General features: G+C 39.2%; 1 protein-coding gene across 2 annotated transcripts in view; it reads left to right on the top strand.

The window, feature by feature from the left end:
- Nucleotides 1-249: 249 nt before the first annotated feature.
- Nucleotides 250-17,212, top strand: part of LOC308609245 (3',5'-cyclic-AMP phosphodiesterase 4B-like) — a gene marked incomplete at its 5' end in the record, with an annotated part of 516,453 nt that continues 499,490 nt past the window's right edge. Inside the window, one exon of one of the 2 annotated variants that reach the window (XM_081222908.1) lies at nt 250-281. Of the gene's footprint in view, nt 282-875; nt 953-17,212 lie in introns of those variants that run through there. The other variant, XM_081222907.1, reaches the window with a different exon arrangement.

Genomic DNA, 17,212 nt, shown 5'->3' with positions numbered 1-17,212 from the left:
CGTTCCAGGGACTACCAATCGCGGCGAGCGCGGCCGGAGGGGGGAGGGTGCGTAGTGGCAGACGGCCGCTGGGATTATGAATGGGAGCGGGGAGGGGGCCGGCGAGTGTGGGGTTCAAACCAGGCTTTTCGGCATCCGGCTTTGGCTAAGCACGCAGGGCTGTGCGTAATCCTTCAGCCGGGGAGGGAAGGGAGATGCCGCGAGCTCCCGGCTGAGAGTGAGGGTTATTTTGCAAACTCCCTTGGTCTAGTGCTGGTGGAGTACTGCGGGCGGTCGGCGAGGTAGGTGGGGGTGGAGTGGGGGAATAAGCGGGGTGGGGAATCGGGGAGAGGCCAGACGGCTGGGGACCGTGTGCCTTGCTCCTTAGAACTGACAGGTGGCCGCCGCAGCAGTTACAACCTACTACACAGCATCTAGTCCGTGCAATATGATCCAATTGTTATTCCCCGCGCAGGGCTGAAGAGCGCAGCGCGGCAGACCAAGTGCCGCCGGCAGGCTGTCTCTCCGGGGGAGCGGGGCAGTGGGAGTACAGAGGGGGAGTTTGGGGGGCCAGCTGAGGAGACAGGAGCTCGGGGGCGCGTCGCGGCCGTCCGTGTCGCCCCTGCGGGGTCCTCCACGCCGGCGGGTTCGCGCGCGCTCCGCAGCCGCCCCCGGTTTGTGCGCGCCTTTCCGGGGCTGCCGGCCCCGCTTCCGCGGTGGCTGCGGGCTGCGGACCGCCGGCCGGGCTGCACGCAAGCGGCGCGCCAGCTTCTCGCCGGCGTCTCGCCGGCGTCTCCCCGCTGCCTCTTGTGCCCCGGGCAGGGAAGCGCGGAGGGCTCGCTCGCCTCGCACGGACTAGCTGCGTCGGGCGGAGCCGCCGCCGGAGCCCGCGCGTCCAGAGCGCGGCGGCCGCGGCAGTGCACTGGCGGCGCGTCGAACAGGAGGAGGGCGGCTTCCGCGAGGGTAGCCTGAGGTAAGGGCTGTCCCGTAGGCTGCGGGTTTACTTCCCCCCGTCTCTTACTCGGTCCCACAGAGAAGCCGAAATGGAGAGTGTGGGTGCTGCGGCGCTGGTAGGGAGCGCGGGGGGAATATGGGGCCGCGCCAGGATGGTCGCCTTGACTGCGACGTTTCTACCCCTTGTGGTAAATCCGCCAGCCGGCCCTTACTCTTCGCTCGCTCCTCCTCTGCCTCTGCCTTCGGCCCTGAACTCCTTGGAAAGTCCCTGGGAAGGAGAGAGCCAAGGGAGGATGGAGAAAGGCAGAAGGATTCGCCCGGGAGTGGGCGAAAGGTTGGCGCGCTGTGCCGGGTGATTGACAGCGGGCACGGGAGGGAGCCTGAAGTACCCGAGAGTTTGCAGGGCTGCGGCCCCAGGATGGTCCTGCCTGCCCGGGGTTTGGGGCACAAGTGGGTGCACCCAGGCCACGGCTTAACGAAGGCTCCGCTAGGAACTTTTGGGAAGCTTTGTCTCATGTTTCGGGAGGGGTGCTGGGGTGTGTTTAGGGCCTGGCCCTTTCTAAGCTACGAGTGTGTGTGTGTGTGAGTGTGTGTGTGTGTGTAGGGTTTTTTCCCGCTTCCTTCCTGCCTTCCCTCCTCTTCCATCTTCCTCTTTTGCTTCCTTCCTTCCCTTTTTCACAGACCACCCCCCTTCCAAGTGCTGTGTTTCAAAATATTCTGAACCTACTGTAGTCAATAGCTTTTAACGCAAGTATGAAGAAGAGAGCACAGAGGAATAGCTCTTAAACAGTGTGGTTCATTTTAAAGACAAATGTATGTGTATACACATGCCTGGGATAAATTTAAAGAAATATTTTGAGGCTCCTGCCTAAAATTACATTACATTTACATTATGTTTACATCACATGTATGTGATATTACTAAACAGAAATGATAAATCTGTGCATTTCGTCTCTTCGGTCTGTATGAGATACAACTGTTCTTTGAATCACATCCGTCTTTTAAATTCAGAGGTTTCTGGCTACTTGAAAGCCCTGGGCTACAGTGTAAGAATAAAAGGCACATTAAATTTTAAAAAAAGTACAGTTGCTGGTTTCTTTTTAGTGGACCATCCACGTTCCCCATCTTCCTTTTACTAAAAGCTGGTTGTTATGCCAATAATTTTCATAAAAGCGAAAATAATCTGGGGACTTTTACCTAGTGTTTTTACCTAAGCCTGAGGTGTAGGGAGGGGTCTGGAAGTTATCTGTGCATGAATTCGACATGAAGGTGGATAAGGTAAATGATTTCACTTCAGGTGAAAGGAAATTCAGCTGCACTTCTCTCTGAAGTTACCTCATTTACATTACGATATGCCAAGAGAGAAATCCCCTTAATGTCAACATGTGTCTTCAGCATAACAATGGTCTATTCAACTCTTCAAACCTGTACTTGTAGGACTTGGCTAGTAACATATTTGCTGGCTGTTTGTGTTCTTTTTCAACAACAGAATCCCAATTACAAAAATTGAGTAAAGTTGTTGAGTAGACTGGAATGGTTGAGACGGCATGATTGATACATTGAGGCCATCTGTCTCTATATCTATCATCTCTCTGTATTTCTCATAACAGTTGTGAGGTAATCAATTTTGCAATATGTCTACTTGTATTTTTTTCTCAGCCGATCTGCCTTTTAGTTTATTTCTGACTTGACATATTTTACAAAGATAAATTATATTGAATTTCTCTAGAGGGTACCCACTTAAGCATGCTTGTTTCTTTTGAATAGAACTGGTTCTGATATGAGGAATGAGATATCAATCATATATGGTTTTCTGATCTTGGAGTCTTTTGCCTGTCTAGAGACAGTTATTTAATAATAGTACTGTGCCCGGGTAAGGATTTGTGTTTGATAAAAATATTAGACACAGAAATGGTATTTTCATGTTGTTTACAAACTGAAGCTTTAAAATTGTGAAGGAATAAAGAGTCCCAGGTTGCTCTTAATCTCTTTCTTATTTGGCCTACTTTGATTAGGGAGCAAGAGGTACATGATGTAGTCTTGAGTTAGAAGGATTTGGGGGTTAGTAATTTGGATTTATCTTTTTTTATTATGGCATAAAACGTCATTGCTCTTTCCAAGAAAATTTGAGCAGCAGGCTTAGGAGAAAGTGTTGGGGATGTTGATCACGGGACCAATGGGTTCCTTTGAGCGCTCTTTTTTTTGCAGTCACCTTGTGGTAATATGGCAGACGCTGTGATGTGCCAAACCCCCCTTCAAGGAGAGCTTGTTGCCCCAGCTTGTGGGAGTGCTATCAGCAGACGGTCTTCGAGGGCCAGTCCCTTTGAGGATTGCTTGAACTGTAGAAAGCCCCTTTGTCCAAGGTCACGCCACTTTCCAGGGCAGCTCACATCCAATGGCTGATCCATGTTAGTGTATAAAGGCTCGGCCATCTCAGTCCAGCTCCAGGTAACTCTGAAGGACCATTCTGGCTCTGGAAGCCCTCATGGGGCTTGTGTTGCAGCACCAAGTCTCCCTTTGCCCATTTCTGCTTCCTTCCCCATTCTCAGATGTTGATAGCAAGGCAGTGCTTAATAGAATTGCATGCTCAACTTCATCTCGGAGTTGGCTGCCCTGGGGAAGCCATCCTATAGCAACATGTCCTTCATGCACATTAGTTTTGCCTGTTTTAATCTTTTAAAATATAGTGTCACTTCTCACTGGAGGACATTTCTATGTCCTTGATCCTCTTCTGTCCCTCCTTGTTATACCATTCTTTCCTTTTAGTGGACTTATACTTTCTTTAGTCTCTTTTCGGTCTATTGATTTAAATATTGTATATATTTCTATACTTTGAGTAGTAGGTATTTTGATGTTTTCAACATTCACGTTTTGTCTTAACAGATGATATTAATCAAAATATCTACTCTCCTCTCGAATACTAAAAGGCTCTACAATATTATAATTCTGATCATACTTCATGTTTCATAACATTGTATAGTGATATAGTTCTACTACATTTTTTACAGCCATTATGTCATTTTTTATATATTTAGTTTTTCCTTTTTTTGGATTGTTTTCATAGTCAATGCTCATTTAAATTTACCCACGTTTTCTATGTTTGCTATTGCTTCTTGCATTCCTCTCTTTCCTTCTAGATTCAAATTCCTCTTTATTAGAAGTATGTAGCTATTTGGTAAGCATATACAGATAAAACTCTTAATCTTTTTACTGTTGTTGTTGTTTGTTTGAAACTGTATTTCATCCTAACACTTGAATAATAGACTATCTGAGAGCAGGATTCTAAGCTGACAATTATTTTTCTCATTATTTTGAAGATATTGTCTCTCTTGTTGATGATGAGTAGTTTCTTCATTGCTTTTAAGATTACTCTATAAATTAGAAGTTTGGGATTAACAAATACACAGTACTATATAGAAAACAGGTACTACTACTGTATAGCACAGGGAACTATATTTAATATCTTGTAATAACCTATAATGGGAAAGAATCTGAAAAAACTATATGTACATATATATGTATTATATATATATACACACACACACACACACATATATATATATATAACTGAATCACTTTGCTGTGCACCTGAGACTAACACAACATTGTAAATCAACTATGCTTCAACTTACAAAAAAGAGATTACTGTCTTTGGTGTTCTGCAGTTTTACTGAGGTATGCCCAGGTGTGGGTTGATTTTTACATTTTCTTCATGGGATTTCTTATGCTTCTTTAATCAGATGACTCTTCTGTTTCTTGAATTATTAAAAAATTCATAGCGTATCTCATCATACATTATGTTGCCTATATTGTCTCTATTTTTTCCACTGGAATTCTTAGATATATATTGGACCTTGCTGTTTTATGTCTCGTGTCTGTTACCTCTGTATTATTTTCTATTAAGAAATATTTCAAGAAGGCATTTGGGTAATTATTCAGGACTATTTTCCAGCTAACTAATTCTTCATTGATATCTATTGCTTAAATTTCCATTGAGCTATGTTTTATTTTTTTATGTCTAAGAGTGCTATTTGATGCCTTTTCATATCTTCCTGTTTTTTCCCTAAGTTTTTCTATCCTTTTATTTTGGATTCTATTCTTATTTTGTCTCTTTAATAATTATACATGTACTTATTTTATAATAAGTATCAGATTGTTTTCTTACTTGAATTCTTCTGGGAGTTACTCATCCCAGTGGTTGGGTCTTCTGGTTCTTCCAGAACTATATATCTGCTTAAAGGAGGATCCTTTCCTCATGTGGTTTATTATTGGGATTATGAACTCATCTTCAGCTGGGTTTCTGCTTTTGGTTTTTCCCTGTGGTAGCCATATTCTTCCTAGTTTTTGGAAGTTTCCCTGTAGAGTGATATTGTGTTTGCTTCTGTAGATTAACCTAGGGATTTTGCTGGTCTAGGATCCATCAGATTAAAAAAATTATTAAGGTATAATTGACATGTAATATAATTGACATTTTATTAGTTTCAGGTGTACAGCATAACGATTTGCTGTTTGTATGTATTGTGAAATGATCACATTAAGTCTAGATCATCCGTAGAATCGGCTTTTTCATTAATTTCTTGGCTTGAGATTCCTATACCATGCAGGTGATGTAAATTCAAACTGTGTGTGGGAGGGTTGTTTAGGGATTTAATTCGAAGAATCCTTTTTCTTTTTCTTCTATCCAGAGCCCCAGGAAGAGACAAACTTTCTTGCTGCTTCCAGGCCAAACTTCTAGTCCTTCTTAAACTAAATGGTCAATTCTTTCAGGGTTCTTAGGCAGAGGTCTCAGCTCCTTCTTTTCATGGGTCCCAAACTAAGTTTCCTGTCCCTAAACACATGTGAAATCTCCAGCTTCTTGGCATTTGTGCCTGCATCTAAGTTGTGTATAATTTTGGGTTGCTGTATTACCGATTTCTGTGCCTGCTATTACCATATCTGTTTCCTTTCTGTTCTGACAACTACAGATTACCTTTCTTTTTTTTTTTTTTTCTTCAGGCTTAACACTTTAACCTATTTCAATTTTTCTGGTCTTTTAAAAATCTCAGTATATATGTGTTTGTAGCGGAAGGGAATTTGGTTCACATGAACTCAGTCTGCCATGCCAGTGGCATAAGACGTCTTTCTGTGACTATATACACTGAGAATCAACTCTTTTCAGTTATTTTCTTTTTTTTTGTACTATCCTCACATTATTTTTAAAAGCTTAATTTATTCTAGTCCCCTTGTCTGTTTTTTCTTTTTGTGACATTACTATTTATGTTGAGTCCAGGGCAGTTGACTTACAGAGTGTCTCTAAGTATGGATTTGTCTAATGGCTTACTCACTTGGTTAGGTTCAGGTTAAATATTTTCAGCAAGAATACTCCTACATTGGTGATATGTACTTCCTATTGCATCACAACAGGAGAGTCTGTTTGTCCCATTACTGGTGACTAAGTCAGAGCACTTGAAAGATGGTCCCTACCAAATTGATCCTTTTTTTTTCCTTTGAGGTTAATATAGACTCTGTAAAGTGATACTTTGAGACTATGTGAAAGACCAGCTTCCCCACAACTTTCACCCAGTATTCTTTCTAATTAAATTTTTTTATTTTGAGACAATTGTAGATTTACATGCAGTTGTGAGAAATAGTACAGAGAGATCCTGTGTACCCTTAATTCAGTGTTCCCCAAGAGTAACATCTTGGAAAAGTATATATAACACAGTATCACAACCAGGAGACTGACACGATATAATCTGCAGCTCTTATTCGGATTTACCAGTTTTACACTTATTTGTGTAAGTGTTTAGTTCTATGCAATTTTATCACATATGTAGGTTCCTATATTCACCACCACAGTCAAGATATAGAATAGCTCCATCACCACAAGGAGCCCTGGTGCTGCCCTTTTTATAACTACACCCACCTCCCTTGCACTCCCTGCCCCATTCCTAACCTCTGACAACCACTAATCTGCTCTTTATCACTATAAATTTGTCATTTCCAAAGTGTTATATAAATGGAATCATAGGTTATATAATCTTTGAGGTTGTTTTTGTCCTCCACTCACCATAATTCCCCAGAGAGTCATCCAAGATGTCATATGTGTCAATGGTTTGTTCATTTTTATTGCTGAGTACTGTCCCGTTGTATGGGTATACCCCAGCTTGTTTAGGCATTGAAGGACATTTGGGTTGTTTCCAGTTTTTGGCTATTATGATTAAGGCTGCTATGCACACGTGTGTACAGGTGTTTGTGTGGATATAAGTTTTCACTTCTCTGGGATAAATGCCCATGGGTGTGATTGTTGGGTCCTATGATAATTGCATGTTTAGTTTTATAAGAAACTGCCAAACTATTTTCCAGGGGGGCTGTATCTTTACATTCCGACCAGCAATGTATGAGCGATCCAATTTCTCTGCATTATGTTAGCATTTAAGTCTGCCATTTTATTATGTTTTCTCTTTGTTTCCTCTGTTTCTTGTTCCTTTATTTCTCTTTTCTTGTCCTCCTGTGAGTTATTTGAACATTTTATAGGATTCCATTTTGATTTATTTATAGTGTTTTTGAGTGTATCTCTTTGTACGGTTTTCTCAGTGGTTGCTCTGGCTATTACTATATGCATTTAGGTCTCTTCTCTTGGTTCTATTTAAATGCTGTTGTTCTGAGTGTAAAACAGTGTTATGTTTTTTGTTTCACTCATTGAATATTATTTAAACAACTCATATTGGGAAAGAATTTGTGGTTGACAGTTCTTTTCTCTCAGCACTTGAAAAATGTGCCACTTCCTTTAGGCCCCCATGGTTTCTGATGAGAAAATTGTTGTCATTTGAAATTGATGCTCTGCTAAAGGCAATGTGCCATTTCTCTTGGGCTAGTTTAAGATACTTTCATTGTCTTTAGTTTTTTAGAAGCTTAGTGATGTTGTGTATTGGTATAGATTTCTTTCGGTTTATTCTGTTTGAGATTTGATCAGCTTCTTAAATCTATAGGTTTGTGTATTGCACCAAATTTTTCCTAGCATTATTTCATATTTCTTCAAATACTCTTCAGCTCTACTGTCTTTCTCATGTCATTCTGGGAAGTGATGATATGAATACTGCATCTTTTGTTACTGTCCCACAGGACCCTGAGGCTTTGTTCTTGTTCTTCTCCTTTTCCTTCTCCTCCTCCGCCTTCTTTTTTGTTTTGTCTACTTTCTCTCTGTTGTTCAGATTGGACAAACTCTATTGATCTATTCTGAAGTTCACTGGTTCTGTCATCTCCACTATTGAACCCATCCAGTGGGTGTTTTATTTTGGTTATTGTATTTTTTAGTTCTATAATTGCCATTTGGCTATTAGAACTTATTAGAACTTATGCATCTTCGTTGAAATTTTCCATTTTTTTCAGAGAATTTGAATTTGCTTGTTGAAGCACTTTTATAATGGATGCTCTAAAATTCTTACTAAATAATTCCAAATTCTAACATCTGATTCACTTCAGTGTTGGTTTTAGTTGATTGTCTTTCCTCATTCCAGTTGTGATCATGTCTTGGGTATTTTGGCTACCATGTTAAAAGGGTCTGGGTCCTGCTGAAATCTTATACTTTAGCAGACAGTCACCCTGTGTAGGTTTAGTACACATGTCCAGGATTACGTTTATGGGCTGTGGTTCCAATGACAATTTACTTTCCAGAAGCTTTATGGTGCTGCTTCAATCTGCCTGGCTTGACTGGTGCTTCTGGAGCTCCCACTGAACTCTGCTGATGCCCCTGAAGGGGGCAGAAGGGGCCTGCCAAGGCCAGTCCCACGGATGCCTGTAGGTGAGGGAAGGGATTTTTCAGCCTGCAGGAATAAGGAGCACTCCCGGGCCTGTAGCTTGTTATGGCAGGAATCCCCCTGCCAGTGCTGAGAGGCCATCTGGTGTTGTTGGCTGGATCGCAGTTAGATACAAGGGAGGAATGTAAGCTCACCTGTATCACCTACTGCTAGATTTGGGGGGTTGGGAGACCCTGGACCTGCATAACCTGCTTTTGGGTAGGAGGTCATAAGGTACCTTCTGCTCTGTTGTTCCTCTAGTCCAAGGCCACTAACCAGTCCACCTCCTTTTCACTGTTCTGAGTCCTCCTTTGGTTGCCTCTTTCCTTATTTTCAAGGTTTAGAGTTATATCAAGTGGGGAGGAGGAAAGTATATGCCATCTTGTCTGCACTGGAAGTATATGCTTTTTTAAAAAACTCTTAACTCCTCAGCCACATTATCTGTTAATATAGTAGAAAACACTAGTTTGACTTGTGTTCTCCTGTAATTTGCATTTGTTTCAGAGACACAGTATAACCTCAGTTTAAAAAATCAGTACATATCTTATTTACTTTAATTAATATTACTATAATTGAATAATTTAATGTTAAGTCACATCTTGCCAGTGGAATATAAGAAAAAAAATCTATGTATACTGTATTTTCTGTATTGAATATTTTCCTCTAAGTTGCCTTAAAGCATTTGAAAAATATTAATATCTTTTATCTGTTGCCATCTCTGGGAATTGCTAAAAATAGCCTATATCAGATGGACTTTAAACAGTAGATAAAATAAATGACATTATTTGCACAAGCAACGTACTGATATTTTGTGTAGATTAAGGAAAAGATAACAAGATTCTGGTTTTGGCTATCCTGGTTTATACCACAGTGCTGACTCATAGAATTACAGCCTTTCTAAACTGAAAGCGAACTTAGAGATCACCTATTTCAATCCTATTGTTTTATAGTTAAGAACATTGATACCTTGAAAGGCCATAGGGAGCTTAATTTCCTTTAATTCAATAATGGCAGGGCTTGTTTATTATAAGTTCTTAGCATTTCTTAATTTTATGTTTTCTTTGAGAAATCAGGATCACTTTCTTTTGAGAAGACTTAAAATTTTATATTGAAGCATGGGTTTTCAGTACCCTTTTCTAAAGAGAAAATAATACTTTAATAAGTTGGGATGGCATGATAGTACTCTTTAAAAAATAAGTATGTTTGAAAATGTGATGAACATATGGACCAATTATCCTGCAAAATTAACATAAACTCAAAAGTTTGCACATAATCTTGGAGATTTATGAACTCCTGAGGAAGAGTCCTAGATTCTGTTTTTGTACTGTTTGTACCTTGTGATGATATCTGTGGATGGTCTTTGCTGGGAAAGTGACTTAAATGTCTCATTTTATAGACAGATTCACCTTTAAAGGCTTGTGGGTTGTGGCACCATGCATTGGTGTGCTGAGGAATTTGTTTTCCTGCAGGTTCTAGAGAGCCAGTAGGTGAGAAGGATATAGCAGGACCAGCAGATGTTAAAACAGACTGTGGGAAATAAAAACAGGCAACTCAGCCTACAATACTTGCTCCCTCCTCCTCCATACACACACATACACAGGTCTCTAGATTCCTTGGAAAGATTCTTCCTCTGCTCCTGTCTCCTTTCACTCTCTCACTGTAGAGAGAAACATTGCCCTTGGAGGCTATTCTCCCTTCCTCTAGTAAGGCTGCTCTGGTGGTCATTTTAACCTAATTTCACTCATATCAAACGTTATAAGTTGAAAGAAGAAAGCATAGAGTGGTGTTTGATGTATTGACTGGGGACTTTTTGAGAGTAAGAAGAAAATGACATCCATGGTTTTTCTATATTATGGATCATAATAATTTAACAGCACAGAATGATACATGTCTCTAAATTGAGAGATCAGGAAGTATTTATTAGAGTAGTTGAAATTACTTTTAGGAAGCTACCTGTAATCCTTAAAGGAAGCTACTCTGTACTTCTCTGTAACTAAGACCCTGGGATGACTTGAAGTGCCATGATGTATACTATGGTGAAAAACTCAATGCAGAAAAATGAGGCGGTTGTAGAGAAACAAATAATAGAATGACAGGTTTTTTCTTCCTAGTGATTTTACATCTTTTAAAAGAGTGAAAGGAGTTTTGTTTTTAGGGTTGCTCTTTAATAACTGCATAAGTGAGGACTGGGAATAAGAAGCCCTGAGTTTCTGTCCTGCTATGCAACTAAGTGGGTAAATGACATCCCCTGTGTAAGGCTCAGGGTATAATTAAGACTTTGAATTATGATAATTTCTAAGATTCTTTCTAGCATTATGATTTGGTGAAACTTTAGATTAAAAGGTATTATTTGACACAAAATTAGTGGAATTTTTGGATAAGCCTGTGTAATTAAGCATAGTCAATATCTGCAGGTTCCCACACCCGCCATTGAATGAGGGCTGACCTACTACGTGGATGTGGAATCTGTGGATACTGAGGTGCCACTGTACTATGCCATTATATATAAAGGACATGATCATTCACATATTTTGGTATCTGTGGGGGTCCTGAAGCCTATTTCCCCACCCTCTTCCCTCCCTGCAAACTGAGGGACCACTTTATTATTCATAAGAAAGCACTCCAAGGAATCAACTTTTTAATTTGAAGTTATTATAATATAATACCTTGATTTGATCTGAAATTTACAATAATTAGAGAGGTCATGGTTGGATGAGGACTACCCAACTATATGGATACACCACAACACAGTTTGGGAAATGAACACTTTAATGCTGATGGTGATAATTAATAATAATGAGGATGCTAATGAGGATGGCTCTAGATTTAATTGGTCTGGAGGTGTAGCGATATTGTGGATTGCTCCTTTAGCATCCATTCACCCTCTTTCTCTTTCATCTTCTACAAGCTGGAAAGGAAATTATTCAACTTCCTAATCTCCCTCGAAGCTAGGAATGGCCCACATTACAAAGATTAGATGGAGATTTCTGGGGACCACGCACATTTTTGAAAAGGCAAAGTTTCTCACGACTATTGCCCTTGACCCTTATCACGTTTTTTGCTTTGAGGTGAGCAGCTATCTTGCAAGCATGAGGAATAAAACCACAAACTTAGGATGATAAAACTTGGATTTTTGATGACATCTTAAAGTGGATATATCAGCTCTGCACTGCCTACCTCCAGTCTGTTATTCCAAGAGAAAAAAATTAAAACTCCTAACTATTTCTTCCACTATTTATTAGGTTCTCTGTTACTCCCAGCCAAATACATTCCCAACTGAATACGTAAAGTGATTGTTATGACTTTGCATTTTACATTTTTGAAGGATAAAATTAGTGTTTACAGATCTTTGTAATTACTGATCTTGGACTGTGAAATTTAGGCTAGTTGTTATAAATATTATCATTCTGAGGAATCTTGGGTGTGAAAATTTTGGATGATTTGTAAAATTTTTATTTTATTGTTCATAGCATGAAGAATAGCATAAGACTCCAAAAATCTATTTTGTATTGCTCAGAGAGTATTTCAGATTTTATTCAATGGGTGAAACTTATGTGAGGAAAACTATTTCTGTGAGTCACACCTCCTACTTATCTATAATCTTCAGTAAGATGGAGATACAGCTGTAGAATACCAATGAGTCTTGAAAAAAATGTTTTCCTCATTTGGTTTATAGGCAAAAATGTATAGCAGAGTTGGTTACCCTCTTTGCTGTTTAGTCTATGTTTGTTTCCTTCTGACTTCACACTTTCACATGAATGAGAAATACTTTAAAGCCGGACTTTAAAGGTTAAAGAAGGATAGCCATTCACAGTAAGTGAATATAAAAGATGGAAAATAATTTATTGTGTGACAGAGTATCTGCCCACTTTTCATTTGGATTTGCCTTTCATAAGTGTAAGGGATTAATTTTTGCATTAAACCATTTGATGAGAGGAAAGAAGAATTCAATTGGGATATATTTGTTATTTTATCAGGATTGTATTCATTTGAGAGTAAAATTTGACATGTAATACTAACAAGGAAGGAGTTATTTATTTTCAAAATTTTTAATTTTTAAATTTTATATTGGCATATAGTTGATTCACAATGTTGTGTTAGTTTCAGGTGTACAGCAAAGTGATTTAGTTATACATATTCATATATCTATTCTTTTTCCAATTCTTTTCCCGTACAGGTTATTACAGAGTATTGAGTATAGTTCCCTGTGCTATACAGTAGGTCCTTGTTGATTTATCTATTTTACATATACTAGTGTGCATATGCCAGTTCCAACCTCCCAATTCATCCCTCCCCTTCATCTTTTCCCCTTGGCAATCACAAGTAAGGAGTTTATTATTGTTTTACATGCCATGAGATATCTGGAGGGAGAGAGTACAAGGCTGGAGCAACTGCACCATCCTTGAGGTAATCAAGAATTCAGGCTCCTTCTTGCTTTTGGCCCTACCACCGTTAGTGTATGGCTTTCCCTCTCTTGGTGGAAAGACAGTTAGTGAGCCTCCAAGCATGGCTTCTGTACTACAGGCAGGAAGAAGAGGCTGGACAAAAGGCATGGCACACATCAGCTGATAGTCCTTTTAATAAGGAAAATGATAGCTCCCAGGAAGATGCATCTGGTAGACTTCTACTAATATCTTATTGACCAGAACTATGCCAGTGCCCATCCTTAATGGCAGGGAGGTCTGAGAAATAGAAGGCTTAAATTTTTTTTTTTTAAATTGGGGAAATCAGTACTTCCCCAAATGCCAGGATTCCATTATTATTAAGAAACAAGGGGAGATTGGATATTGGGTAAGCAACCATCATTGTCATTGCATTTGAAGAATATTTTTCAGCTTTAAAAATATTTGTTGTGTTGTATCAATAATGTATAATCTGGAGATTTCTTAAAATATGACAGTTTTAAAATAGTTATTATTACTTGTCTTAAAGTCCTAGAAGTTAGTCCTTTAAAGTTTTGTATAAGTTGTCACTTTGTGTCAAGATAGCTGACTGACATATAAAACTCAAAGTATATATTAATAGAAATTAGTATTAAGCTAATTGTGGGTGGAAAAGGTCATAATTTCCTTCTGCAATGACATCTATAAGTGTGAAATTCTGACAAATCAGACAGTGACAATATTATATACTATTCATTCATGAAATACTGTGCTTTATTTTTTGTGTAAATTTGCATTTAGTTATTTTGGGCTATTTTGTTGTTGTAAAAATTTTAATGACATATATGAATAATACCCAAGAACAGATATTTATCTTAAAAAGAATAAAATTGGCTGAATTCCAGTATTTCTACTTTGCTGTTCTCATTCAGGGTATTGACAGAAATATTCTGTAATTGAGGGTTTATTCTCTAATTGATGTAGGCACTCTACTTAGAAACTGTTTATCCACATCAAGGATAATAGATCTTTTCTGGTTAAGTTTTTTTCCATTAAAACAGGGTGAGGCAACTGTTCTCGCTACACTTCAGAGAGAGAGTACAAAGATAAATGAAATAATGGATGTGAAGTGCATTTTTTTTCCTCTGAAAGAAGGTGTTATATAAATTCTATTAATAGTATCAGTACTGTGTAAATAAGATAATGGGAGAGCATTTCCAAAAGTGAGTATCATAACCAGGAATTTTGAGTGCCATCTTTTTTTTTTTTTTTTTTTTTTTGCGGTATGCGGGCCTTTCACTGTTCGAGGCCTCTCCCGTTGCGGAGCACAGGCTCCGGACGTGCAGGCTCAGCGGCCATGGCTCACGGGCCCAGCCGCTCCGCGGCATGTGGGATCTTCCCGGACCAGGGCACTAACCCGTGTCCCCTGCATCGGCAGGCGGACTCTCAACGACTGCGCCACCAGGAAAGCCCTTGAGTGCCGTCTTTAGTGTCTGTTTTTTTCAATGAAGAGCAATATAGCAACACACTCTTACATTCTTGCATTGAAATATGAAAGGTAAACCTCATTGTGTGGGGAAGAGAATATATAGAAAGAGTTTCAAAGAGAGGGATTTATTGAATAATGCAACATAGTAATAAGTTTTGTCCAGATATAAAAGGTCTTTGGGTCTCTTAAATGGTTGAAGAAATGGGAAAACTGTGATTAAAATGTGAATGTGGGTTACAACCTAGAATGCAACTTTCAATGGCTCTCTCTTGAAAACAATGAGCCTCTGCCTGACTCATAAAAATCTTCAAAAAAGGTTTTTGTAATATCTTCAGTAAAGGTTTTTGTCATCTCCTTGGCCACAAGATTTTTTCCTTGAAAGAAAATTTGAGAAAGGCAGTTTTTCCTTATTTCCGACTTAACTGCCATGCTTTTTATGTTCTGATCTGCAGTAAAGATGAATTGAATTGTATGGTGATAAGAACCCTTGACTTTGAGCCAGGGAGTAAGGTTCCTGTCTCAGGTTTGCTACTAATTTATCTTTGTAACTGGGAAAGATTTTCAATTGCTCTTTGTGAAGAAACACCTTCAGGCCATATCCTTCTCCATTTCTGCCATTCTAGACTTACGTTGCTAAAGTTGACCAACTGAGGTCACAGGAGAAAGTCATATTTCTGTGGGAAGAATGCTGGGCCTCTTTCATGTCAGTCTTTTGAGATGTGTGTTCAGTTGTGAAACTGGCCTGTGAAAGGTGGTCTGGAAATGGGTATGAGGAAGGAAGCTTTGCTTTTTTCTGTGTCTTACTCACTTGGGTGATTTGTGGAAGGTAGTGTTTCATTGTGGGCTCATTGGTGGTATATACTAAACAGACAGTAGCTAAAATGGAACAAAGTTCGCCAGTTAAGGAAAGCATGTCCTACTTTGTAAAGATTATCCAGATTATTTTTTATCTATTATCTATCTATCTATCTATCTATTTTCCAAATCTGTAGGAAGTCTTGTTTAATTGTCTTATCTGTTTTATGAAAATTAAGGGGAATATCCAATCCGGCAATAGCTATAGGTGGGAAGAGTGCCCCCAGCCCAAACCAGTGTGGTAATAGCAGAGGAGATTATGGTGGAAACTGAGATGTGGCTGCCAAACACTCGAGGTCTAGCTCCATTTTTCAAATGAAAGCTCTTCTTCCACTGCACTTTAAAAGCTTGGGGTTTACTTTTGTGCAAGATGGTAGCCGATTCCCAGAAGGGTTGCAGTTTTCTTATCTAGAAAATGAAAGGATTAGGCCTGGTTAGTTTCACAGCCATTTTAATTTCCCCCCCTCTGACTCCCTTGTTTTGAAATATTTTATCTATCAAATTATTTCCATAATTATATCTTTTAAAAGTAATTAGCAGCATATAAAGCTGCCAATTAGAGCTTCCAATTAACATGAGAAAACTAGTGTTACCTTTTGGAGAAGTTATCATTCAGCCTAAAGCAAACAAATTTGGTATTTTTATTCAAGCAAGAATGTAATAAATGTTGGCACATTTATCAAATTGCAAGTTTACAGTTTGATATGTCATCGAAAGCAGTGGTTCCCATTGCCCTGTTGTACCCTTTTGCATCTCTGGTTCTTACTTTCTAGAGGGATTACCTTCAAATAGTATACTGTTTTTTCATGTTTGCCTCCATTTTGTGAAAACAAGATGCTTATGATGCTATTTTTTGATTTTTTTAGTTTTCTTCTTTATATAGTTATTTCCTGCTATGGAAGATGACACACATACGTTCGCCTACTTTGCTTCCTCAATTTAATTTTTAAATTGCTCTGACTGTAACTATCACTCACAGCTGAATCCTTTGGCATATTATGATATGACTACATTTCCTTTCTTATAAATGTTTTTATTGGGTTGGCCGAAAGGTTCGTCCGGGGTTTTCTGTAACATCTTACAGAAAAACCCGGACGAACCTTTTGGCCAACCCAATATTTTCCCCATATTTTATGACTGTTTTAATTATTTTATTTTGCTCAGTTTTCGAAGTCTCTCTCACTATTTTACCGTCAAAATCTCCAACTAAGTTGTAAATCTCTTCTTAATATATTTAGTTTAATCAGACAACCTATACATTTGTCTTTTTCTTGGCCACATTCATCCTCAAGCTGTTCATACATTTGCTCATCGTTGTCATTGTGGAATCTTCCTTTTACATCTAAATTAGTTAGGGTAATCTTAGGCTGAGGGAACAAGTAGTCCACAAATGGATAATGGTTCAAACACAACAGAAGTACATTTCTCACTCATGTAAAACTACTGAGCTCTTCTAGGTGAATAGGGTGGGGTGCTGTGCTGTTTCCTGCGGTCACTCAGGGACCCTGGTTAGAGGTACTACTATTTTCAGTACGTGGATTCCACAGTTGTCATGGTCAACTCCATTCAGTCAGGCATGGACATAGTCCTGGGAGTGGCTCACACCCCTCTCACTTGGATATCATTGTCTAGAACTCAGTCTTGTGGCCAAGTCTAATTTCAAGGGTGGCTGAGATAATGTCTAACTGTGTGTCCAGAGAAGAGGGAATGGGTTTTGGTGGAGAGCTAATAGTATCTGTAGTGCAATCATTCTGCAGATTTCTTTACCTCTTTCT

Source organism: Mesoplodon bidens, assembly GCF_964165515.1.
Source record: "Mesoplodon bidens genome assembly, chromosome: 2".
Lineage (NCBI taxonomy): Eukaryota > Metazoa > Chordata > Mammalia > Artiodactyla > Ziphiidae > Mesoplodon > Mesoplodon bidens.
The sequence above is the reverse complement of the archived record's forward strand: the minus strand, read 5'-3'. Positions and strand labels throughout refer to the sequence as shown.